Source organism: Vulpes lagopus, chromosome 2 (genome assembly GCF_018345385.1).
Source record: "Vulpes lagopus strain Blue_001 chromosome 2, ASM1834538v1, whole genome shotgun sequence".
Taxonomy (NCBI): Eukaryota; Metazoa; Chordata; class Mammalia; order Carnivora; family Canidae; genus Vulpes; species Vulpes lagopus.
In genome coordinates this window covers 80,016,065-80,043,701 of record NC_054825.1, presented here as the reverse complement: position 1 = coordinate 80,043,701, position 27,637 = coordinate 80,016,065, and the positions used below count along the sequence as shown (strand labels likewise).

Below are 27,637 nucleotides of genomic sequence, written 5' to 3'. Positions count from 1 at the left end.
CCAGAGTTGTGCTGAGCCATCCATTCTCTATCCCTAAGGGGTGCTTGGAGATTGCTGACTTGATCTCAGAAAGACTGAGGGATTATTTATTCCTTCCACTATCTAATTGTCATTCCCTTAATGTTTGGTCTTTGTTTGCAGTGCCTATAACAGGAAGTTGTAGGGTTTTAATTTCAAATAACTAAATGTTGAATCAGGCACTGATTCTAGTTTACTGATGGTTGGATTGACCCATGCCTTAAGGGACAATAGCAAAATTTAAATAAAACTTGGTGTTTATTCAGTGCTAACTCATTACTTGCTAATTTAATGAATTTGTAGATCAAACATTCTTCTTTCCAATAAGTGGTAATGTGCTTTTTAAAATAACTGAGACACTGTATTGGATTATAGATAAAGCCATTGCAAATAGCAAAGAAAGGTTATTAAATAGGTCATATGGTGCATAAATTCAGCTTGTCTTAAGCAGTTTGGAGGGATGAATGAGTCCATTTCACAAAGAAACAAGAAAAAAAAAGGGGGGGGGGAGTACCTTTGTCTCCTGTGGGGGAAGAGAGGTGGTGGCTCTTAGCTCCTTTGTTACAAAATGCTCTACAGAGACCTCTCTTCTTTGTTTTGGTGTGAAAAGAGTCTCAGCTGTCTCAAAGGAAGTGAAATGGGGATCAATTTAAGAAACAGACTGCTAAAGAGGGTAGGCACAGAAGCGATTCTGTGAGCAGAAGTTTGTGAACAGCTAGGTCGTAAGTTAACACTGGCTTCCTGAGGTTTCAGACCAGCCTTATGAGGGCTTTGATAGCTAAATAATTTTCACAGTTATCAGCAGGCTCTTACTGTTTGAGTTCTTACTTTGTGCTGGGCATTGTTCTATGTATACTACATATGTTATCTTGTGTCATTTCCACAAGAGTCCTATTATCTTACATCTCAAACTAAGGAAAGGTTGGACAAGAAAAAGAGAAAAGTAAATGGAAGGGGAGAGATTATATTGCGATCATGATCTCCAGTTCAAAATAAGAGTTAAATTGAGATATGATCGACAATAAAAAAGGCTAAAAAATGTTCCTAATTTTACCTTAAGTTTTCTTTGCCTGGGAAAGAATGATCTGTTCCCTGGATGCTACTAGTAAACTTGTATTCTTTAGGTACCATATTTACGATTCATACAAAATTGCTGAAATCCTGCGGTCATGACACACTACAGCCATCAGGATGGGGGCAGGGTACCCAATCTCTTCACTTACCTGTAGTTTGGGACTATTCCAGCGATCATCGACTGACAACCTTCAATAGGAACCTGAGAACTCCTATCCCTGACCTGACCTGAAGAAGTGTTTTTGGGCCAGCACAGCATTTTAAAGGTTGAATTAGGAATACATATTTTAAAATATGGAGGAGTTTCTAGCTGCTTCTAAAAAAACATGAGAAAACCTAGCAACAGTGAGCTTATTTTTGTTTGACTTCAACCATCTGGGATTGAGGAAGCAGGTGTTTATTTCAACTGAGGTATATGTTCTCCAGTTTGCCACTGTCCCCACGCTGGGCCATTTCATCTACTTGGCCCCTTTCTGCTTTAATTAACCCCCATTCTCTGGCAGTTGAAAAATAACTAGATGGGCAGCAACACCAACCAGTCAGAACAGAGGTAGTTCACAAAATAGACAGTGACCCAGCCTGACTGTGCTTGTGTGTGTGTTCATCCTCACTTGTTTTATTCCACCATCCTCACCATCCTCACTTGTTTTATTCCACAAAGAAACAACCACATCTGTTGTGACAGGACTAGTAGAACACAGTGAGTGACAGATCTGGTATCTCGATGTTCATTTCCTTATACGTGATTTCCGTCAGCAGCCCTTATTAGGTTTCCTTTCTCCACTTACAGGTCAAGAATGTCATATGTGCTTCAGGACTTCTTCAGCATACCTTTCTAGAATAAAAAGGATTTCATACTTAACATATACAGGAAAAGTGACTCATTCTGCCACTATATACGAGAATTGATATGTATCACTTTAGTTTTTTTAGTTTGTTTCTACAGACTTTAAATAAATGGCATGATTTAATAAACAGAGAACCTAAAATCAGCTATTTTTTAAAAGAATTTATTTGTGGGGGAGAGCAGGAGGGGCAGAGGAGAGGGAGAGAGTCTCCAGCAGACTACCTGCTGAGCACAGAGCCTGACATGGAATTCAGTCCTATAACACTGACATCAGGACTTGAGCCAAAATCAGGAGTTGGTTGCTCAACCAACTGCCCCAACCAGGCACTCCAGCTGTCTATTGTTTTTGAGTATAGATTTGTAGAGAAGTCACTTAATTATTCAGTTTCCCCCTTAGCAAAATGGAAACCTTACCACCTAATGTAATTTGATTGGAGGTTGACCTTTCTAATCCAGAGTCCCAAGGCTAGTAAGTGGGAGGTGTTTGGAGTTTGTAATCTCATGCATGCTCTGCAGTTAAGATGTATGGAGCACTGTGCACTACTAAAGCACTTAGTCCTCAGGCTTTGTCCTAGAACTGGCTTTTCGAAATATATAGCAACTTACATGCATATTCTCCTTATATTCTACAGCAAAGATTTATTTATGCTTGGAATGAATTTACACATCATCTACATAAATTGAGAGCACTTGGCCGACTCAGATCTCCAGTAGGAGAGTGGTAGCAGATCAGACATTTTTTGACTTCACTACATTGTCATTTATGATGTAGCCACAGAAATCTTGCAATTTTGTTTCAAGTGTGCCCTTCATTTAGCAAACTCTACTTTGAAGGTTTATGATCCCTTTATGATACTCAGCATCATCTGGCTCATTTTTCATTTTTGGATAGTTCTGTATTGCAGACTTCATTTTTGAAAAGACAGTACCTTCCCTTTCCAGGTTCTCACTTATCTGGGAAGTGTTTGCCTGGAGTTACCATTGTACAAGTTCATGACTATTGGGTGGAAATGAAATGTATTTCAGACCCGCCCTTTTAAGGCACATGATAAAACTAATCTCCCATGCTACAAATAAAGAGTTACTTCTTTGAGATTCCTAGGATCAAAGTTTTTTTGAATACTGTTCTGTGTTTATTCATATAATGTTATCTCAATGTACAATCCACTCCTTAAGTTCAAGTTAAAGTCTTCATATGGTTTTGTTACATTTTTTTATACTGTCAAAGTCCTGTTTATTAATCTGCTGGTGGTAAGCATCTTGGAGAGAAAAATGATTTTTTTTCCTCTCTCTGAAAGTACCTAGCAAAGTGCTTGGCCACATAGATGATACGTAAACATATCTAACAACCTATAACTGAAAAATAATAGTACCTAAATTTAATCTTATCCCTACTTTGTGCCAACCTTTGTTCTAGGTACTTAACATTATTATTATAAAGCATAAATGTAGAAATATAAGCTAAATAATAGATTCGTCACCATTTTACAGTTGATAAAACACGAGGCTCCCAGACTAGTCAGTGGAGGAACCTGAATTTGAATTTACCTAGACCTGTCTGACTCTGAAACTGATACCCTTTACATTAATCAGTGAAGCATTACTGGAAAGAACATTAGATCCAGAATCAGAAGGTCTGGATTGTGGTCTTAAGTTTGGGATGATGAATAATGTGAACTTTGGCAGGGCTTTCAGCTCAGTTTCCTAATATCTAAAACGAGGGACCAGGCCATATAATCTCTAATAGTGCCTTTGAATTTTATTTATTTATAAAATTTTATTTATTTACTTTATTTACTTATTTTTTAAGGCTTTTAATATTCATGAGAGACACAGAGAGAGAGAGGCAGAGACATAGGCAGAGGGAGAAGCAGGCTCCCTGCAGGGAGCCTGAGGCAGGACTTGATCCCAGGACCCCGGGATCATGCCATGAGCCAAAGGCAGATGCTCAACCACTGAGCCACCCAGGCACCCCCAGTGCCTTTGAATTTTATTATTTGTCCCACCATACTTGGAAAAAAAAATTCAGTTTATCCATAACATTGCCCTTTCAGACTTGGGGTTATCTAACTCAGAATCTGTAAATCCCCGCTATTTACACACATGCCCTTTTTTATCTTTTACCCTCTTTTGGAGGTTCCCCTCTCTAACATGGGCTTTCTTCTCAATTCTGCCCACCTCTTTGGGGGCAGTGTGTTCATGGTCAGTAATGCTCTGCATGCTCGCTTCCTAGTGCTTTCTTAGATGCCTGACTCAGTGAAGGATGCAGCTCTTAAAATGATAAATGAAACTTTTACAAGCGGGCCAGTTCTTTATGACAGGAGGGAAGCACGAGCATGAAATGGCCCCGGCTTCTTTGGCTCTCTGCTTCTTCATTTTTGAAAGTTGGAGTGTGTGAATGTGTTGGGAGCGGGATGCATGCCCTCCGCCTGGCTTTTGAGGAGCTCTGGATAATTTAAGAATGTTGTTTTTGATCAGCACTTTGAGCAACTTGGAAGTAGGTGCCATGGAAATAACGCCGTTTTATCTCTTTTTAAGTAATGTTCTTTGCATTATAGGACAGAAGAAAGAACTAGCCAGCAGTGACATTTCCCTCACGGGAACCTTTCTCATTTCCCCCATTCATCACATGGATAGTCCATAAGTGAGGGGAAACTTGACTGACTGATGGCCTCTGGCAGGCACCTGCTTATTGTGCAATGCAGTCACATTGCTAATATGGTAACTCCCACTGTGAAATGATCCAGGGACAGATGCCAAACTAGAAATTAACTTACGTTGTACCTTGTTGTCCCCAAAAGAACCAAATGGTATGTTGGCCTCCATTAAACAAAACTTGTAGACTTCCTTTTCTCTCTTCAATCCACCCCACAGATCCCTTTCTCATTTTACACATGCTGTTGACACAAAATTGATTATAAGCTACATATGAGCTGATACAGCTAAATTTATAAACATAAATCCTGAGCCCTTTCCATTTGTTACGTTCTTGGTTATCAACACAATACATTTAAATCTGTTAGTTCCTGGAGAATACTGTGAGGAAGAGGGAGTCATTTGTAGAGGGATAAACAAAACCTTCACAATTATGAAAAATGATGATTTCATTAAACCCTTGTAATATTCCCCTAAGTGTTGCTGTTAGTATAATTAATTACCAAGATGTCTAAAGAGAAGACAAAATTTAAAATGTTGAAAGATATTTTAGTTCATGGTTTCAATGTGGGTATAGAATACAATGTTATGCATTCAGTGGATTTGTTGGTTTACTGGGGTTGAGATGCTTCTTAGGCTGTTGGCTCCCTGGAAGACCCAGATATCATATCTGTGTTCATCAGGTATATTGGCCGGTGGTTCTCTTTTTTAGTGGTGTCTTTATCTGGTTTTGGTTTCAAGGTAATGCTGGCCTCGTAAGATGAATTTGGAAGGTTTCTTTCCTTTTCTATTTTTTGGAATGGTTTGGGAAGAATAGGTATTAACTCTTTAAAAGTTTGGTTGATTTCCCCTGCAAAGCTACATCTGGTCCTGGAGTTTTGTTTGTTCGGAGTTTTTTTGATTACTGATTCAATTCTTTTGCTAGTTATTGGTCTGTTCGACTTTTCTGTTTCTTCAGGTTCCAGTTTTGGGAGGTTATATGTTTCCAGGAATTTATCTGTTTCTTCTAGGTTGTCCCAATTTGTTGGGGTATAGTTTTTCATAATATTCTCTTATACTTGTTTGTATTTCTGTGGTGTTGTTATTTCTCTTCTCTCATTTGTGATTTTATTTATTTGAGTCCTTTCTCTTTTTTCCTTGATAAGTCTGGCTAGAGGTTTATCAATTTTATTGATTTTTATTATTTTAAGAACCAACTCCTGTTTTCGTTGATCTGTTACATTGTTTTTTCAGTTTCTATGTCATTTATTTCTGTGCTAACCTTTATTATTTCCTTCCTTCTGCTGCCTTTAGCTTTTGTTTGTTGTTCTTTTGCAGATCCTTTAGGTATAAGGTTAGATTGTTTGAGATTTTTCTTGCTTCTTAAGGTGGGCTTGTGAACCACTTTTTGCTACATCACAGAGGTTTTAGACCATTGTGTTTTCATTTGTTTCCATGTACTTTTTGATTTCTTTCATTTCCTGCTTGACCCATTCATCGGTTAGTGGGGTGTTATTTAACCTCCATAATCCTCTTTGCAGATTTTTTCTTGTGGTCGACTTCTAGTTTCACAGCATTGTGGTCAGAAAAGAAGCATGATATGACTTTGATCTTATTAAATTTGTGGGGGCTTGTTTGTGGCCTAATATATGACCTATTCTAGAGAATGTTCCACGTACAATTGAAAAAGAGTATGTATTCTGATGTTTTAGAATGGAATGTTTTGAATGTATCTGTTAAACCCATCTAGTCCAGTGTGTCAATTGAAGCTGTTGTTTTCTTGTTGATTTTCTGTTTAGATGATCTGTCCATTGATGTGAGGTATTAAAGTCTCTATTATTGTATTATTATCAATTATTTTCTTTATGTTTGTTATTAACTGTTTTATATATTTGAGTGTTCCTATGTTGGGTGCATAAATATTAACAATCATTAGATCTTCCTATTGGATTGTCCCTTGTATGATTACATAGTGCCCTTCTTCGTCTCTTATTACAGTCTTTATTTTAAAGTCTATTTCGTCCAATAATAAGTATTGCTAATCTGGCTTTTTTTTTTGACATCCACTTGCATGATAGATGTTTCTCCATCCCCTCACTTTTAGTCTACAGGTGTCTTAAGTCTAAAATGAGACTCATGTAGGCAGTATTATAGATGGGTCTTGGTTTGTTTGTTTTTTAATCTTTTCTGTCACCCTATATCTTTTTATTGGAGCATTTAGTCCATTTACATTCAAAGTAATAATTGATATGTACTTATTGTGATATTATTATTTGTTTTGTGGTTGTTTCTGAAGATTTTTCTCTGAGCCTTTCTTTATTTCATGGTTCAACTGATTTGCTTAGTGACATATTTGGATTTCTTTCTCTTTATTCTTTGCCTACTTATTAGTGGCTTTGGATATATGGTTACCTTTGGATTTGTGTATAACCACTTTTGCATAAAGCAGTCTATATTGAGTTGATTGTTCTTTAAATTTGAACCCATTCTTTAGTCCTCTCCTCCTCACGTTTTAGGTATATGTTGTCATGTTTTACATCATTTTATTTTGTGAGTTCTTGACTGATATCTTACACATTCATTGTTAAGTGCCTTTGTGTTTCCTACCTCCATACTGTCATTTTTGGTCTCTCCTTTCTACAAAGAATCCCCTTTGATATCTCTCACAGTGGTGGTTTAGTGGTCATGAACTCTGTTAGTGCTTGTTTGTCGAGGAAACTCTTTATCTCTCCTATTCTGAATGTTAGATAGAGTATTCCTGGCTACAGATTTTTCCCAGTTAGCACTTTGAATAGATCATGCCACTCTCTTCTGGCTTGTAAAGTTTCTGCTGAAAAATCTCCTACTTGCCTTTTGGGGTTTCCCTTGCATGCTACTGTCTTCTTTTGTCTTGCTGCTTTTTTAGTTTAGTTTAGTTTTTTTTTTTTTTTATCACTATACTTTGCCAATTTAATTACAATAGGTCTTGGTCTGGATCTGCTTTTGTTGATTTTGCTGGGGGTTTTCTGTGACTTCTGGATCTGGATATTTGTTTCTTTCCCCAGAATAGGGAAGTTTTCAGCTAATATGTCTTCAAATAAGTTTCTTCTCCCCTTTCTCTCTCTTCTTTTCCTGGGACTCCTGAAATTCGAATGTTACTACATTTGATGGAGCTACTGAGTTCCCTAAGTCTATTCCCATTATGCATAATTCTTTTTCTTTCTTTCATTCAGCTTAATTACTTTCTATCACTCTTTCTTCTGGGTCATTAATTTGTTCCTCTGCTTCTTCCAGCTGGCTATTCATTCCATTATGTTTCTCATTTAGTTTATTAAGCCCTTTATCTATGCTATGTTATTCCTTATCTCTGTGTTAAGGATCTCATGCATGTCTTCCACTCTTTTCTCAAGTCCAGTGAGTATCCTTAGGATCACTACTTTAAATACTCCATTGGGCAGGGCATGTTACTTGTACCTATTTTGCTTAGATCTCTGCCCCTGGACTTGTCCTGTTCTTTCATTTGGGATACATTTCTCTGTCTTCTCATTTTATCTAAGTCTCTATGCCTGTTTCTCTGTGTTAGAAAAGTTAGCTTTGTCTCCTGCTCTTGAGGACAATGGCCCTAAGAAGAAGAGGTCCTGTGGTGCCCTGCTGTGAACAGTCCCCTGTTCCCCAGGCACTTCCATTGCCAGTATCTCCAATGTGTCCTCTGCTATTTTTGTCCTGGCCACTTTATCCTTCAGGCCAGTCATCTGCAGAGGCTCTCTTTGCCTGCTGTGGGCACTGTTTGATCCCTGGCCTACATGTGCTTGAGTCTGTTTGTGAAATGAGACCTGTTGCCACTGCTTCCAGAACTGAGGATCTGCAAAACTCCCACATCGGGAGACACTGTAAAAGCAGGGATTGGGCCTGTCTTCTGGGGGAGGGGACCCCCTCCTGCTGGGACTGAAGCAATCATGTCTGGAAGGAGCAGTTTCACTAGAGTGTGGGGGGTGAGGCTTGGTGTAAACAAGTTGGGTAGCAAGTGTTGGGTCTGCACTGGTTCCCACAGGTGGCCCTGTGCTTATGCTAAGGGATGGGGAAGAGAAATGATACCTCCAGTTCATTTGGTCCTGGAAGGGATTCTCTGTGAAGGCAGCCAATCTGGCACACACTCCAAGATGAGCAACTAACCTCCCTACTTGTGCCCAGGCACTGTTCAGATGACTCTTTCCATGCTGTATGTCTGAGAGTTGTTTGCCTACCTTTTCTCCAAGGGCAGCCTCAGTGCTTCTGTGCTCTCCTCAAGTCAAACATGCTGACCTTTAAAATTCCAGTCTTCAAGTCCCTCTGTTTGCAAGAACTCAGGAAATTTGGGCCCTTTCCCTTTCCAAGCCAGTTGTATGGGGAATCATCTTCTCCATGTGCTCCCCTGTGTGCTGGTCTATCTCTTACCTTTCTCCATGACTGCGACTTCCTCCCCACTGCAACGGCCAAGATCCATTTCTCTCTCAAGCCGCATCTCTGTACCCCATATTTTCTTTAATGTGGCCTTCTCTGTACCTTTAGTTGAAAAGTTTGTTCTGCTAGTCTTCAGGTTGATTTCTCAGGTACTTGGGATGATTTGATAGTTATCTAGTTGTATTTCTGGGAGAAGGGGAAGCCAAGGGTCTTCCTGCTTTTTTTTTTTTTTTTTTTTGGGTCTTCCTGCTTTACTGCCATTTTCCCATCATCGGAAATCTGGACTCCTTTATTTGTTTATGTTGGTTGCCTGGCTCTGCAGACATCAGAGTTGATGACCCCGGGCTGAGGTGTAAAAAGGCTGAATTAGGATGTCCTCATCCTCTTTCTCTCCATGGTCTCTTGAATACCAAGCAAAAGTCCCTTGAGCTCTTAGATCTTTGTGGACTTTTATATTTCTTTTTCTTTCCTTTTTCCTTCTTTCCTCATCCCATTTCTTCCTGCCTCCTGTGTTTTCCTGAAAGGGCTGTTGATGGAATAGAAAGGACAGCAGTATCAGAAGGGGAAGTGAAAAATAAGCTCTTGGTACAAAATACTGGGTATGTTCTAGGACATTTAGGGAAGGAATGGGAAGAAATTTTGTTTGATTTTAGAATTTAAATGCTGACTACCCTTTGCTTTCTAACTTTATTGGAGATGGTTATAATCCGTTGCCGAATATGAGGTACTAACTCATATTCGCACTGTACTCAGTGTGTCATATATAATTTCTAATCAATTGAGACTCAGAGAAGTAAGGTCCTGTCCTGAGGTTTCATAGCTGGTTACTATGATGGCAAGATTTACTAACTAGATGTAACATATTTCCAAATCTGTTCCTAGCCACTGTAAACTTAGTAACTGATTTTATATACTTTCTCTTAGTATAGTGGTTTTCAGAATTTTCGTTTTCCTTCTTCCCCTAATCCTGTGGCAAAGACTTCTGCAGATCACCCTTTTTTCTTATCCTATACAAGCTCTTCATATGAAATTAAAAAAAAAAAACACAATGGTGACATTGTTGTGGTGTTGGGAAAGAGATATGGGATGAGTCCTCTTATTTCACTGGTTTCAGAAGTCACAAGCTGTTCTGGTATTCTTCTCACCAAAGTACAGAAGGAAGCAGCAGGTAGAAGTTTCCCTCTCCAGCTTCATTGCTCACAGTTGGTTCTGAGCCCAGTTTGAAGAGAGACTCTAATACTTCTCACCATACTCTAGATAGTTGTCTATATTTATCATAGGGATTTGAAACCTGGGTCTCAAATCAATTTGTCAAGACCACAAAGTAGGTCAGAAGATACTGGGGCAAAACTTTCCGGCATCCTGCCAGCTAGTTTCTTCATTGATTTCTGCATCAGGATTTCCTTAGCTATTCCCAAACCTTATTTTCTCTAATACAGCTTCTAAAACCCAGTATTACTGATCCCTTCAAACATGGAATGATGTGGCTATTCCCCTATGCTGTCACCTATTTGTTGCATGTGCCCATGTGTGATACATGGCACCTGTAGCCTCTTCTGAGTCCAGCCTCCTGTGGGCTTTGCAATGCATATTGTGTATTTGTGTATTTGTTGCATGTTTATGTGTGTGCATGTGCATATATGCTTGTGTATATTCTGAGCATTTCATTCCAAGTTATTCTAACTTGCTCTGTGTCCCAGTAGAGGAATAACAACAATAATAATAGCTGGTGTTTACTGAGCATTTACTATGTGCCAGTCTTTATATATGAGGATTAGATGGGTTAGTACACCAATTCTATGAGGTGGCACTCCTAACCTCTACCTGAACTACCTCTGAAAATTCTTACATCTTGAAAGTCCTTGCCAGAGAGTATTCATGACATGACCCTTGTTTCTGGTCTGACCCTTGCTTTTGATCTATCGTTGAGTAGAATATCAGTCCTTAAGAGTGGTGGGCCTTAGAAACAGAACCTGCTGAAGAATGAATCTGTATAGTGAAGTCAACTAACCATTTGTTGGATGAAATTCAACTTAATTCCAGGCAATACAGCTGTATAAAAACCCAGATGTGGATTCTTCCTTGAGTTTGAATCCTAGCATTACCATATACTGTATGTGTTGTCTTGAACAAATTACTTAAGCCTTTATGAGCTTCATTTTATCATTAGAAAGAGGTGATGATGATATTATAACTTGGTTGATGTGTGTGCTGAGGGTAAGTACTGTGGTAGTCACGTATGGGATTGGAGGTACAATGGCATGTAGTAGTAGGTAGTAGGTAGCCCTACTAAATTATAACTATTGTAATTTTTCTGATGACCAGCATGTTTAGTTTAAGTCAGTGGCTTGTTGAAGTTTATTTTTTGGTGGTAAAGTTCTTTCATTATAAACTCTGTACCTATATAAAATAAAAAACATTCTGTAATTAGTGTTATATCTAATGGTCCAAAGAGCATTGCTTTTCATATTTTTGTCATAGAAGTGTGATGCTCTCATTTCCATTACCTCCTATTAGTGGAACTATTGTTGCTGCTGTGATTTTGTCAAATAAACCTCTAAGTATGTAAAATCATCCCAACAGTTACAACATAGATTTGGGGGGTACCTAGGCAAGATGTCACATTTCAACTTGTTTTTGCTATAAAGATAAGCACTTCCTAAAATATAATTTCATATATGTAATTCTGCTTTTTATGATCAAATACCAACTGAGTACCTCTCAAACCTAAGAGGTGTGCTAGACATAAAACATCATTCAATAATGATAACAATAGCAGCTAACATTTACTATATTACTGGATTAGTATATGCCAGACACTCTACTTAGCACATCTTTTGGATTATTTTATTTAATCCTCACATAAATTCTTTACTCAGAGGATTTACTATCTAGTTAGAAAAATAGAATTTATGCCATAAAAGTCAAATAGCAACAGAGAGCCTAAAATAAGTACCTAGTATTACCTAGAGACTAATGAAAGACTATATGAGTGTTAACATCTACTTTTAAAAATATTATCTAAAAAAAAAATAAAAATAAAAAATAAAAATATTATCTACTTTTAGCATAATTTGAGAATTTCAGATCCTAGATCTCAACTAAGAGAATTATCAAGTCTCCGATTTTCTGATTACCATAAATAAGTGGCAGTCGTTTTTTCTGTTTCTGGAAGCTACTGTGTCTCTGTAATACACTTATCTGTATTTCATTCTGGTGTTTTGTATGGTATGACTCCTATCTGTTGCAAATACATATAATTTGCATAATTTAAAGAAGGGTATATAGCATAGATATATGGGTTTGTGTGACAGATAATCTGGGTGTTTTACAATTATTTTAGAAGCCATTCCCCATTCTTACCACCGGAGGTCAGCTTGACCCTTTTTCTCTTAATAAAGCTCCAAGTAGATTTTCTTTGTATTGAAGCAGCTTTCGGGACCCCTGGGTGGCGCAGCAGTTTGGCGCCTGCCTTCGGCCCAGGGCGCGATCCTGGAGACCCGGGATCGAATCCCATGTCGGGCTCCCGGTGCATGGAGCCTGCTTCTCCCTCTGCCTATGTCTCTGCTTCTCTCTCTCTCTCTCTCTCTCTCTCTCTCTCTCTCTGTGTGTGTGTGTGTGAGTGTGTGACTATCATTAAAAAAAAAAAAATGTTTGAAGCAGCTTTCCAGTTCAGAACTTTGCTTTAAACACATGAAGAATAAAACTGCTCTTAATTTCATTCTCAGAACAATATGCACAGATATGTACATATAGGTCTATACTCATAGGCATAAGGCTCAACGTAGTTAAGAAGCAGTATGTGATGTGTTGATGACCATACATGTGTATGCACATTCTATATGACAAAAGAAAAAGAGACACCAGAAAACAGTGCCTTATGAAAGTGATCATCTATGTTTCATCAAGTGGAATCATTAGGAGAGAATTAGAATTCTATCATTCACTAGATATTAAGTGCCTACTGGATGTCAGGTGCTGTGCTAGATGCTGGAAGAAGGAACAGAATAGACATGGTTCCTGCCCTCTGGGAGCTTGTAGTCCAGTCAAAGAGAAAGATATTGATAAAAATAATCACTCAGGAAGTATAATATTACAGTGGAGCAAAATACAGTATAGGTTGCTATGATAGGATGTAATTTAGCTTTGAAGTCACGGAAGTATTCCTTTAGGAAGTGACATTTAAGCAGAGGCCTGAAGGGTGAGGAGGAGCCTTGGCTGGTTTGAAGGACTATGAGGAGGCCAGTATGACTGGACAGAGGAGAAAGGTTGAGGATGAAGGTCTGGAGTAGTGGCTTGCAAAATTTTTAAATTGCATCTTGGAATAAGCAATGGATTTCACATCGAAACCTAGATTACATATTTGTGAGAAATAAGAGTTCTATTAAACAGAACTAATTTCAGGTGAACTTCTTCTGATATATTTAACTCTCTTATATTTAAAAAAAATGCTGATGGGAAAGCATAAATTGATTTCCATCCCATGAATGGGTCATGGGCCATGGTTTGAAAAGCACTGCCATAGAGGAGGGCAAGAAGCCATAATCTGGAAGGGCCTTCTTGGTCCTTAAGGTTTTCCAATTTCATCCTCAGAACACTGGGAATCTAGTTCTGAGCAGAGAAGTGTGAGATATGAAAAGATTGGCATTTTCAAAAGACCTGCCTCCCTCCTAGGCTGCTGTTGTAGAGGGTAGATAGTAGGGGAGCTAGAGTGCAAGTGGAGAGGACAGTTGGCAACTGTTGCTGGCCTAGAGGTAGGAGGTAATACTGGCTTGCCATAGGTTGGGGCGAGAAAGAGAACTCACGTGCTCTGGCAAGAATCGTGAACCTTCTCTCCAGAGCTGATGGTTGCTTCTGCTAAAGCTGGAGCTGCTGACACTGCCATTGTGGCTTCCCTGTGAATGTTTGCACAGCTTGATTCTCCATTGGGTACCTAGACCCCTACTTGAACATTGTAAGTACACAACAAATATTTTTTGAGTAAGTAAATAATAGGGGGAAGAGAGTGCTGACAATAATGCTATGCTTTCAAGCATGAAAGGAGGACACTGTTTCTTGGTATCTGCATACCCTTCCCTCATCATTACTGTATGTATGCATAACACCAAGGCAATCACTCTTCTCTACAAATAGATGACTTTTTTTATACTCTGGAAGCTGTTGTGGGTATCTGATACAGTTTATTAATAAGAATATGGCATGAGTCATATCTGCTGCAAAGAAATATAATGCACATAATTTAAAGTATTAATTGATAAAACACAGAAAGATTTTTTCAAACTTGGTTGAAGTTTATAAGTTGAACCATATGAAATTGCTGACATTTGACTTATTTTGACTTATAAAATGGCAAGTTCACTTATGCTTAATCTAATATATTCACAAACGCAAGGAGGTGAATGTGTGTCAGAATTATATTCTGGCTGGAACACTTTGAAATGTTCACTGGAGCCTCAGGCAGGGATTGAGAAACTATAACTGACAGTATCATGAGGCATTGCCCACTGGATAGCGACACTGTATTCTCTGGTAACTCTTTTCAAATTCGAATTAGACCTATCGTGACCCTTGTGCCCCATGTTATTTTATAGAATTATTCTGTTGAACAATTTCCCAGCCTTCAGACAAGCCATAAAAAAATACTGTGAACTGTTTATCCAACCTAAAATTAGTATTCCCTGCTCTAGTGAAAAGGCTAAGTATGTCATTGATCTTTGAGTCCAAACTACTGTTTTACTCCATAAAAAAATGAACAGTTGTGACCCACTATTGATCATTTGGTCTCTGTAAAAGTATTTGTGCTTGTCTTCCCTCATAGACCTTTTATAGTAAAACCTTCATTTCTGGAATTAGAAGTTATAGGAATATTGTGGTACAGATCAGTAAAAGGAGATTAAATGGAAAATCATTAAAAGATTGGGAATGGAAGTGAATTAAACATATAAGTTTTATTTATGGCATATCTTTTGTTAAATGTCTCACTGAATATTTCTTTTACTTCTTCCATAGATAGCAGGTTTTGTTTTGTTTTGTTTTTGCGGGGGCAGTTTGGGGTTTTTTTAGGTAAATGAAATTTGAAAGCTAAGATGGGGTCTGCCACTCATTAATAGATAACCTGGGGGTCTTTTTATTTTTTTAATTAATTTTCAGTTAGTCTTGCTAGAAATTTATGAACACTAAATCTGATATTCTTCCTACTTCAGACTTGTCATATAGTTCTCAGCCACATTATCCTCTAACTCCTAAGTAGTGAAAATCTGTAAGTATTTTCATCCGGAAAATGGGCTTTTTGATATTTTATTTTCAGCACCTAAAATAACAGTGATTCTTCTGATGTTGATGAATATAATACAGTATCATTATTTTTCTCCGGAATTCCGGCATTCTAGAGTAGTGGCTCACTCTTGAAGCTTGATTGCCAAAAACAAATGGAAACTCCTTTCCTTTGGCTATAAAATAAAGGTGGATGGGCCCAAAAAATGAGGAGGGGAGAAAACAAGATTGCATTACAAATCTGGCAACATCAGCCACACTAGTAAAATCAAATCCAATGTTGTTTTATGACTCTGAATTTATGTGAGTGCCTAGGATCAAAGGACTCCAATCCCACTGGACTACAGGGTCCAAGGTTCATGGCAAAAACTCATCAAAAAGAACATTTTAGTCGTTTAAGCTTTTCATTTTAATCAGCCTCAGTAATAAAAGAGCCTTTAGGTGTCCAAAAACATTTTGCAAGATCAAGAGGTTGTTTTCTCACTCGTAGAAGCAGCTTTCTTATTGGATCCATATAATGCCTGTGGCCTTAGAGTGTCAAAGGGCCACCGCCTCCACATTGTTTGCCCTTGTGGGATGGTTTCTTTTGATTCTTCTGTGTATTATGTGATAGTAAATTATGGTGTCTGACAGAAGGACCATAAAATTTTCACACAATCTATCAAGCTATTTCAGCCATTTAACGTTTGGTCTCTGACAGCAAGCCAGGTACTTCGTAATGTTTAGACAGAAACAGAGTCTACTGCCGACATCTTGACACATATCTGGAGACAGCTCTGCATAGGAGAAAGAACATGAGGCTTGACAGAAGATCCAGTCTTGAGTCTTAGTGGATACCTCCATGATTGTGGTTTGGGACAGTCTACAAAATGGGGATCCTACCTTACCATAGGTAGGATTCAGATTACCTAGGCTAATGTTTGTGAAGTTGCTATGCAGTGAGAAGAACGGATATGCACTAGGCATAGATTATGCACAGAACCAGCCTGAGTAGTTGTGCATTTTCAATAGGAGACCTGAGTAGGTAAAGGGGAGAGCCAGCCAGAGAGGAGCAAATTAAGGAAACGTTCCTGGAGAACACAGGAAAGGGTGCAATCAGAAACCCAGGAATTTGAATTAGCTTTAGGGGAAAGGGAAAAGGGCATAGAAGACAAGCAGAAAATAAAAAAGAATGTGTGCCTTCATCTCTAGACTATGCACACCTTTATTTCATTGCCTCGTTTTAAACTTTGGCCCCCATACGTACGAAAAGAAACGGCTAAGACCACAGATGAAGTAATTATCTCCTGCTATTGGTCCCCTATTGGTCTTCATTGGCTTGGATTCTAGATCGAGTGTCAGTGTTGAGATCCTTCTCGGATCTCCTCCCTTGACCTCTAGGACACTGAATTCTCATTTTTCTTCCTCCTTTGACTATGCTTCTCCATCTTCTTTGCTTCCCCCCAGCCCTGACTCCACAGCACCCCCCAAATGTGACCCTGAGAAAGGTAGCCTTTAGTTACCTGACCTTCCATGAGTTGTCTCTTAAAGATTTTATTGGCTGGGGCACATTGGTGGCTCAATGGTTGAGCATCTGCCTTTGGCTCAGGTTGTGAAAGCAGAGATATTGTCTCTCCTTTGCCTTCTGTGATGAACATAAGATTGACATAAACCTTCAATAAATAGCAAACAGATGGGATCCCTGGGTGGCGCAGCGGTTTAGCGCCTGCCTTTGGCCCAGGGCGTGATCCTGGAGACCCGGGATCGAATCCCACGTCGGGCTCCCGGTGCATGGAGCCTGCTTCTCCCTCTGCCTGTGTCTCTGCCCCTCTCTCTCTCTCTCTCTGTGTGACTATCATAAATAAATAAAAATTAAAAAAAAATAGCAAACAGATGAATCTTCTATCACAGTAATACATGCATTAGTGCATAAATTAACCGCTGATTGGTTTTCCCTTTTTCTTCCTCCATAGTGGAACTAGATTTAAACCAAAGTGATTTTGCAGGCAGTATTTTTCACATTTAGAGACATGGGAGAATTATACTAGGAAAACTATGTTCTTGGAACATTTTCAAAACATAATTTTGACAACTTATGGTTTTCTACTGGGAGAATACTCTCTGTTTCTCATTGTCTTAGATGCACATTTATTAGATGTTGCACGTTGAAACAAATTATGGTGAATGTGTGGTCATTAGTGGTGGGTGGTACTGAGAGTATGCAAAGGTGTAACAGAACATGTTTAAAACCAAAATTCTGGGGACGCCTGGGTGGCTCAGTGGTTGAGGTCTGCCTTCGGCTCAGGGCGTGATCCTGGGGTCCTGGGATCGAGTTCCACATTGGGCTCCCCGCAGTGAGCCTGCTTCTCCCTCTGCCTGTGTCTCTGCCTCTCTCTCTTTGTCTCTCAGGAATATATAAATAAAATCTTAAAAAAAACACAAAATCTTTGAACACACCAACAAAATTAAACATAATTCTTTTAAGAATGGACAAGTCAATTGGAGGAAAATAAGGCAACCTCTTCCAAATATCTCATTCAATTTCAACTTTTTGCCTGCCATCACCATTCTGAGGTCAGAAGGTTGTCTAATACTTTTTTTCCCCTCCTTTCCTCTCTTTTTGTCTCTGCAGATTTCAAATTGAACCCAGGATTTATAAATAGAGCTTGAGAGTTTCATTTATAATTTTCATAGGAGATTTTCTAGACTTGTGAGATAGGGATCAGTGGCCAAAGTAACTCTGTTGTCACTTAGACTCAAACATTGGACTCCTACAGCATCACTCACTTCTTGCTCATTAGCAACCTAATTATCTTCTAAAAAATAAAAAAGAGGGGGAGAGGCAGAGGCTGCCAGCTATCAGGAGTATCTCTTGGAATTATTTTACATTTTTCCCCTCTAACCTGCAACCAAATGCCATAAGAAAAGGTTTCTTTCAAATTTTATTTATTTAAAAAATATTTATTTACAGGATCCCTGGGTGGCGCAGCAGTTTGGCGCCTGCCTTTGGCCCAGGGCGCGATCCTGGAGACCCGGGATCGAATCCCACGTCGGGCTCCCAGTGTATGGAGCCTGCTTCCTCTGCCTATGTCTCTGCCTCTCTCTCTCTCTCTCTCTCTCTCTCTCTCTCTCTGTGTGTGACTATCATAAATAAATTTAAAAAATTTTTTTTAAATTTATTTATTTATTTGAGAGAGCATGAGAGAGAATGCTAGCAGTGGGGGAGAGGGAGAAGCAGACTCCCTGCTGAGCAGGGAGCCCAATGTGGGACTCAGTCCCAGGACCCTAGGATCATGACCTGAGTCAAAGGCAGATATGCTTAACCGACTGAGCCACCCAAATGCCCAAGAAAAGATTATTTTTCAAAACCAGTACTGAGGAGATGTGAATGTTGCTGGAAGATTTTGCATAGCAAACCCCCTAAAAAGTAGCTTTTATAAAACCAATTGTATCCAGAAACAGACAAATGTTTCCTTCTTTATAAGCTCCAACTTTGAGTACTGGACTGTTAGGTGCTTTCCTCACAGGTACATCATATTAGCGTTTAATTCTATACTTTTATTCTTACCTGTTGTTATGTTGATACGAAAATATGAAAAGCATATAAAGGAAAGTAAAAGAAAGTGATTGAGAAGTGATTTGCTTTTATATTTGGCAACCATATTTGAGACTGTGGAATGTTTTCATGTAGTAAATTTGGACCAAGAAGAATGATCTTCATGTCCATCTTTATAAAAATCAAAATTCCTTTCTTCCAAACACCTCCACCATTCTAATCTGTTTCATATGTGTATTAATACTGTATTCAACGGCTTGTAGTCAGAAAGCTTTCTATTGCTCCAATGTGTGGTGAGGGGGAAGGTGATGGTCCAACATTGAGATTCCTAGTAATCTAAATATTTAAGTGTAAGTAGTTTGTAGTTATTTAGAATGGAGCCAGTTCATGTTCTCATGAAGGGTGCATGGCATAAAACTGGCAGGATCAAGCTCTTGTAGCTGACAAACACATTCCATGAGATAGTGGCATGTTGTTGGTATAAAACACTACAGCAGTCATGGGGTTTGATAGACATGATATTGCTGGCCCTGTGTCATCCTTAACCTGTGTATTTAGTTATTAACTTTTGAATGACTTGTGAAGAAATTATGTATGAGTGTTCAAGTAATAGTGCCCCTACCTTTTCACATTATTAATAGGTGTAGCTGTAATGTCTAAAATAGAAAAATTGGTGGAGAGAAAATTATAGCCATTTCAGCCCCCTGTCAAACTAAATTTGATGTGACATTTAAGCTTTGCACAGAACAGTTAAACATTTATTTTGAAAATATTTCATGAATTATGTTCAGTGTTTGATCACTTAGGAAATAAGAATTCTGATTTAAATTCATATCTTGTAATTCCTGGAAAACTGAAAAATGTAATTCTTGTAACAATTATCCTTTCAAAAAGCACAAATTATGGAGATGACTATCAATCAAAAGTAATATAGTTTAATCTAAGTTTGGCGGGGATAAGGGGGGTAGTGCAGGAGGAAAACAAGAATGTGGTTTGTCTATATTCCAAGAGAAAACAAGTCAAAATGAGATCTGATCTTTTCCAAGTTATTGTGTGCCTCATACTTGAGTGTAATTTCACATGCATCTTGATGTTCCAAGTATCGTTAAACATCTAGTAATTGGAATAAATGTTCTGCCAAATTCCATTTATTATCATAACTGTTAAAGGCATTCAGCACCCTAGATTTATAAATATATAATTAATATTCTTATAAAAAAATAAACCTACATGGGGGATTTACATTTTTCTTAATCCATGTTTACACAAAGAAGAGATCTGTTTTTAAATATTACATCAGATCTTTGTGAGCTCAAATTAATCAGTGTAATACTTTGCCAAAACTGTTTCTAAAAATGATGTGTATTGATGCCCCCTAGTCAGGGGACCTTCTCTGTGAACTTTTAGAATTCCCTGACCATTATTATAGGTCTCTCTGTTTTCAAGAATAGGTATTACAGATGTGCTTTGTCACTTGTTTCCTGTCAACCTCAATTACAAGGATCCCAAATGAAGCAAGCACGGCTCTAGAAATATTTCTGCCCCTTCCTAGATAGATCGATCTGTAGCCGGAGATGTTTAGTAAACTTGATTGCTTGTATACAGAAACTCAGAAAGAGCCTAGCCACCTTGAAGAATAAACCAGTCACTCACATCGTCACAGGTGCTGTTTCAAGACTTCTTGTCAATCAAGGCATTTCTATGACCCCATCACTTTGGTGTCTATCCTGGTGAAGGAAGATTGGAAAATAAGTCACAACATTTGAATACACATGAGATAACTCATATTTATGACTTCACTTAATCACTTAATGATTTTAAGGTGTAAAGATGTTTGGAACTATAAAAACTCATACCAATAAAAGTGTGTGTATTCAAAACGATGGCATTATTAACATTTTTGGTGTAGAATGCTAATTTTGACTAATTTGGGGTCAATTTGTTGACCCCCATGTAGGTCCTGTGCTTATTATACAGTAACTCAGTTTGGATGTTCACTGAATGAGACAGAGTTAATCAGGTCTGGATGGAGATGGACCTAAAACTTTGGATTTAGGAATTTCATGAGGCTTGTTGGAAAGAACACAGTCTCACATCAGCAATGCACTTATCAGGGCCTAGTTAAGAGATAATAGCAGTAATCATATAAGTCAGGGAGCTTTCATCATATTTGTAAAAGGTGTTGCATGGGCACTCCTCTGAGAGTAGTTCCTTCCTTTTGCTCTTCCCCTTCCTAAGTGAATGCAATAGCTATAGGCACAAGAGCCTTAGGGATGTCTTGGCTGGGGACATTGGAAAATTCATTTATTCAACAACTATCTGAATTCCCTGGCAGGACAGGCACTACTCGTGGCTCTAGGACTACATCAGTGAAAAGGGGAGATGAAAACATTTGTCCTCTTAACTTAATGTAATTGAGGTACTTGGAAGATGGAAGGAGGAAGGGAAGGTAGCAGTAGGTAGAGTGATTGCACGGTAGGAAGAGGACCTGGGTGTTGTACGCTTAAGTTCAGCTGCAGAGCCCCAAAAGAGACGGAGGAAAAATCCACCAAATGGAGTAATTCAGGAAGCCATTAACAGTGGTTTTTCATGAGCCTTTTCAGTAAAATGGTGGCGACTGAGACTGGATTTTGAGAAAGTACACAAAGAATATGGTAAAAATGCAAATACAACTGACAACTGCAAATCTTTTAGAGCAACACTTGTCAATGAACATAACGGGAGATTTTTTTTCTTGAGGATGGAGTAGAGTTAAGGCACATGTTCTCTTATTTGTGAGAAGGGGGCACATTTGAGAAGAAGGACTCAAGCACTTATTAGGTAGAGGTAAAAAGGCAAGAGAGATATGTGTCAATGAATATGCAAAATATTGCTTGAGAAGAACTTTGACATAAACATTGTGTCTTGTACATAGCGATATCCTAGCTTTTTGTTAAATGATACAATTCTAGTGCATTTGAATGTTCATTCTCAGGGTATTTGGATCCTACTTAAGGCCTTTTATTTAGAAAATAAGGTTGACTTTTATTTAACTGTGTTATGTTCATCTGTTTCTCTAAGGTCACCATCTAAGCAGGCATATACATATTAATTGTATCCAATATTAAATAAACCCTGGAGTATTTTTCAGTCAGTTATTCTTGATTTCTCCTGGGTACATTATTCTGAGATTCTTTCACCTTCCATGAAAAGTATATTGGGAAGCAAGAGAGAAAATGTGATCCTTGTTTTACAGAATAGAATTTGCCAGCCTATAACACTGATGGGATCATAGGCCTTGGAGATCCTGTGAATAAAAGAGGAAGCTGCTCTAATAGTCCTGTGGAATAGACCGTTTTTATCGTTTTGGTTTCTTCCCCCTAGTCACAGAAACACCACCTGTCAACCTATTGCAAACCCAAAGCACATTTCCTCATGCCCTGATCCTTCCTTGGAGGTAACATTAGAAAAAAACATTAATAGAGAAAATTCTTCATGTTGACCTAAGAATAGAAGACGTTAGGTCTTTTTACTTACAGAAGCAGAGAAGTAGGAACTGGTATCCTTGAAAACACTTCATGATCAATTACAATGAGAAAATCAGACTTGTCATAAATAATGTGATAGGAAGGAGACTGACAGAGGGGAAGTAATGGGACATCACAGTGTTAAAGGCAATGTAACATCCTTCCCAGATCTCTGAGCTCTTAATAGACGTTGCTTGCTCCTGGATGTGATGTCACATAACAGTTGATGTGAGAGTGATGCTGAATGTAGTGGTACTGTCTTAGATGGTCACCACTAACCCCATCTGAGCCCTGACCTAGACAGAGAAAGTTCCAGAACCTGGGCCACAGGTGTGAAAATGCTATAGCATTGATGAGAAAGGTTAAACTGTTATGTTAGGGAAGCTAGACCTTTGTTCTAGGGACTTCTTTAGATGTTTTTGGGACTCATTTTACTCTGTGTCTGTAGTAATGTCTTCTCAAACACAACAAAGTTGCTTGGAAGTCCAACTGATAAGTGGCATTTTATTAGTATGTATTTATTTTACAGTTTTAAATTTATGCAAATGTGTACATATTATTATAATGTCAATCTATAAGATGCTTTTTAAATTTGAGATTCTTTTAAACACACTAAAAATCACCCTTTATAGTGTACAAGTTTTGACAAAACCATGCAGTCATGTTACCATAACCACAATGAAGACATAGAACATTCCATCACCACAGAAAATTTTTCTGTGTGCCTTGGAAGACATCCTCTCTCCTGACCTCAAGCCCTTGGCAACCATTTCTGCTTTTTCTGTCCCTATAGCCTTGACTTTCCCAGATTTTGATATGAATGGAGTCATATAGTATGTGGCCTTTTGAGTCCAGCTTCTTTCCTTTTTTTTTTTTTTTTAAGATTTTTTTAATTTATTCATGAGAGACAGAGAGAGAGAAGAGAGGCAGAGACATAGGCAGAGAGAGAAGCAGGCTTCATGCAGGGACCCCAATGCGAACTCCATCCGGGACTCCAGGATTACACCCTGGGCTGAAGGCAGATGCTTAACCACTGAGCCACCCAGGCATCCCCCAGCTTCTTTTCTTAACATTTTTGAGGTTCATCCATATTGTTGGACCTAAGAGTATTCCATTCCTTTTTATTTCTGAGTAGGTTTTACTTTGTGCATGTACCATTTGTTTATCCTTTCCCTGTTGAAGAACATTTGGGTGGCTTCCAATTTTGGCAAAGTGCTAGGGTTCTCCACAAGAAAATCAATAAAATAATAAACTAAAATAAAATAATTGAGTGTATATGTGTATAGAGAGAAAGATTTATTTTCAGGAATGACTCATGCAGTTATGGAACCTGACAAGTCCCAATATCTCCAAGGTGAGTTGACATGCTGGAGACCAGGAGAATGGATGCCATACTTCAGCCTGAAGACCAACAGGTTGGGATCCAAGGAAGAGCCAGTGTTGATGATTCCATTCCAAGGCAGGAAGAGGCTAATGTCTCAGTTCAAAGGAAGTTAGGAGGAGTTTGTTCTATTCAGGCCTTAAACTTGAATGGATGGTGAGTACCATCCCCATTAGGGAAAGCAACCTGCTTTACTCAGTCTGCTTTACTTAGTCTACTGATTGATTCAAATGTTAATCTCATCTAAAAACACCCTCAAAGAACAGTTTGAAAAATGTTTGGCCAAATTACTGGGCATCCAGTGGCCCAGTCAAGTTGACCCACAAGAATAATCATGAGTGACTATTAATAAAGCTGCTAAAAACATGTATATGGATTTTCATTTTAAGATGTCTCATTTCGCTTGGGCAAATACTTAGAAGTGGTATTGTTGGATAACATGGAAAAAGTGTGTATTTAGCTTTATAAGGAACAGGGGAATTGTTTTCTAAAGTGGGGGTGCCATTTTACATTCCCATTGGTCACCTAAGAGAGTTCTAGTTGCTTCATATCCTCACTAGTCCATGATATTGTCAGATATGTCAGTTTTACTTCCTCTCTCTCCCTTCCTTTCAATAAATATGTAGTGGTATCTCATTGTGGTTTAGATAAGGGATGTTGAGCATCTTTTTTGTGTGCATAAATGTTATCCATGTATCTTCTTTCATGTGCTATTTGAATCTGTTTGAATCCTTCCATCCTGGAAGGAGGAGGTTATTTTTTTTAATTTCTTTTAAAATTTTATTTAAATTCAATTTGCCAGTATATAGTATAATACCCAGTGCCGATCTCATCATGTGTCCTCCTTAATTTAATTTTTGTTTTGAAAGTTTTTTTACGTTCTGGGTACAAGTCTTTGTCAGATACATAATTTGCAGATAATTTTCTCCCAGTCTGAGGCTTATGTTTTATTTTAACACTGCCTTGCAAAAATTGGACTTTTGAAAAATTCCAGTTTACCAATTTTTGTGGTGGATTTTGCTTTTGATGGCATATTTAAGACCTCGTTAAGAGTACATTTACTATGTCAAGCACTGAGTAATGTATAGAATTGTTGAATTTCTGTAATATACATATGAAACTAATATAACACTGCATGTTAATTATACTTCAATTAAAAAAAAAAAAAAAACAAAAACTCTGCCTAATCCAGGATCATAAAGGTACTCTTACATGTTTTCATGAAGATGCTTTTTTGATAAACACAAATTTGAATTTAGGAGTTTTAAGTTTTGAGTCTTATATTAACCATAGCATCCAATTACTTTTTTTATTTTACTAAAATAAAATCAGAAAAAAATCACATTTTATAAAATATATAGTTAAAAATGGGAGCAATTTAAAAAATTTCCCTTAGAATCCTAAGGTTATATTCAGTTAAAACAATACCTAAGATTGAAATATGAATTGCAGGGGATTTTTACAGTTGAATTAGTGACAATTAAAAATGGCTGCAGTTATTTTTAATCATGCACATCACTCTGTCTAAAAGCATCAATTATGAAAATAAATCGCGGGATCCCTGGGTGGCGCAGCGGTTTGGCGCCTGCCTTTGGCCCAGGGCGCGATCCTGGAGACCCGGGATCGAATCCCACATCAGGCTCCCGGTGCATGGAGCCTGCTTCTCCCTCCGCCTGTGTCTCTGCCTCTCTCTCTCTCTCTGTGACTATCATAAATAAATAAAAATTAAAAAAAAAAAAAAAAAAAGAAAATAAATCGCCTGTTTTTCTGCTCATTCTTTTGCTTGTTATCAAACAACAGACTGGTTTGCCAATGTAGGAGCCTGCACAGAGCTGATGAACCTGAGCCTTGGCTCTGCTTAATTAAATATGTTAACTCTGCCGTAGCGATATACCTGCATGTGTAAGTGCAAGCTTGAATTTTAAAAGAGAGACCAGTGTAGAGTTACAACTTTCCTAATCAATGAAATTTGTCTTCAAAACATCCAAATAGATCCTGAAATATGTCAGGGAAAACTTTGTATTCCAGATTGCCGGAAAAACGTAAACAAAGCCATTAGTATTGAAATGGGTATATTTTTTTTCATATAACTTTATGTCTTTCTTAAAGGCTAATCTTGTTCTTAGGTTAAATATCCTTTTAAAATAGCATTATAACTAAGTGTTTGCAGAACTGCTTAGATACCTCCATGGATCCCAAGATACCTGGTTTGTAAGCCTTCTGATCTTTTTCTAACCTGCTTATTTTACAGATGAAGACAATAGCCAGAGATAAGATGGGAATTTGAGGTTCTACAGCAATCTTATGCTGAACTAAATCCAGGCACTCTGACCGCTATTTTAGTGTTTTTTCCATTACCTGACCCAGTCTCTCCAATTATAGTAGAAAATATTTCTCCTTGGGTCTATTACTTAGAGAACGAAGACTATCCCTAATTTTGTGAGCCCTTTTCTGGCATCTCAATTTATATCTTGTATAATGAGTGTGCCTTTTGGCTGGGGTGAGCAATTTTTGGAAATTTAAGACCTTTCCCTTCCTAGCTTCCTTAGAGGACATGTCCTAGGCCAGAGCCCAGATCTTAATGAAAAACATGTAAACCCTCTTGTTTGTTTTCCTTGTCGATTAGCCTATAATTTTAAATCCATTCAATGGCAGATTTATCAAGTGACTAATCCCTAGGAAGACTCGAAGTGGCAAGGAGAAGGTGGTTGTGGCCTAGGCACACATCATTGGTCATTTATTCAAAATGTTAAGGTAGGGAGCCAAATCCTCCAGCTTACTCATTGAAAATATATTCCGAGAGGTTAGTTTTAAGTGTTTAGGCCCGGAGTGGCCTGTTCTTGTGTAGTAAAAGCAACATGAATAACCTGGGATATCTTTGCTGGACAAATCAACTATGGTCCTTGGTTTTTTTTAGTTCTCAAGGAAAATGTTATGTGTCAATAATAATAATATAAAATCCATACAGCTCAGCTGTCTTAAAAATTGGGAATAACTCACAAATATTTCTTCTCAGCCAGAATGTCTCAAAGCATGGATTGTTTCTTAATGTCATCTCTCTGACTTTTTTCACAAGATCTGATGCATTATAGATGCTCATTAAAGCTTATTTGAACATTAGATGGTAGTCAGACTTTGGTAAAAGTGAGATACAGTCTGTCTGGTTCATATATTACCACTATGAAGTTTAAGTCCATAAGTAGATATTTGTCACAATCATGTCCTGATCTCTTCCTTGCTATCAGAGAACTATGCTTTGGAAAAGACGTGGAAACTTTTTTTTAATCGTTAATCCCAGAGTTTATGCATAAGTGTCACCTTTACCTTTAGTACCAGACAGAACTCAACAGCTAGCCCCTCCTCACTTGCTCCCATTTGGTAACACTATTTAAGTGACCTACTATCACTTCTCACTTCAAGGAAAAAATATATATATAAGGTTGGGTAGTAGGTGTGGCAAACATAATTGAGGAATCCACTTTATAGTTTCCAAAATGATACTATGGGACAGGTTGACATTGGCCATTAAATGGTGTCCCTTCATAGACAGTTCATGAGTTGAGAAGGAAACAGTAAAGTAATTGCTATAATTACTTGAGGAACCTCAGTTTGTCGCCACATTAAGGATCAGTATTTGCCATCTGTTGCTTCTAAGCTCACGTGTACTTTTCAATGGGTCGTACATACCTTATTGGACTGGCTGTAGTTCCAGTGGTGATAATAATACAACATAAAATTCCAAGTCCTCTCTCTTAATAGAGGAGTTAGTGTGTTGGCTCGTTGCCCAAAAATGTGCAGTCTTGGGTTTGCTCATTAAATTTAGAATTAATTTTTGTGAAAATGAAGTCTGAAAATCATTTTCGTGGATATCCCAAGGTATATCCATTCTGTGACTTACCCTACATTTTGTGATGTTAATAAGTTAGAAATAAAATGTTACCAGAATCCCC

The 27,637-nt window shown here is 38.1% G+C and overlaps 1 protein-coding gene across 1 annotated transcript in view; it reads left to right on the top strand.

Annotated features, from left to right (window-relative positions):
- Nucleotides 1–27,637, top strand: part of FMN1 (formin 1) — a 419,007-nt gene that overhangs the window by 189,711 nt on the left and 201,659 nt on the right.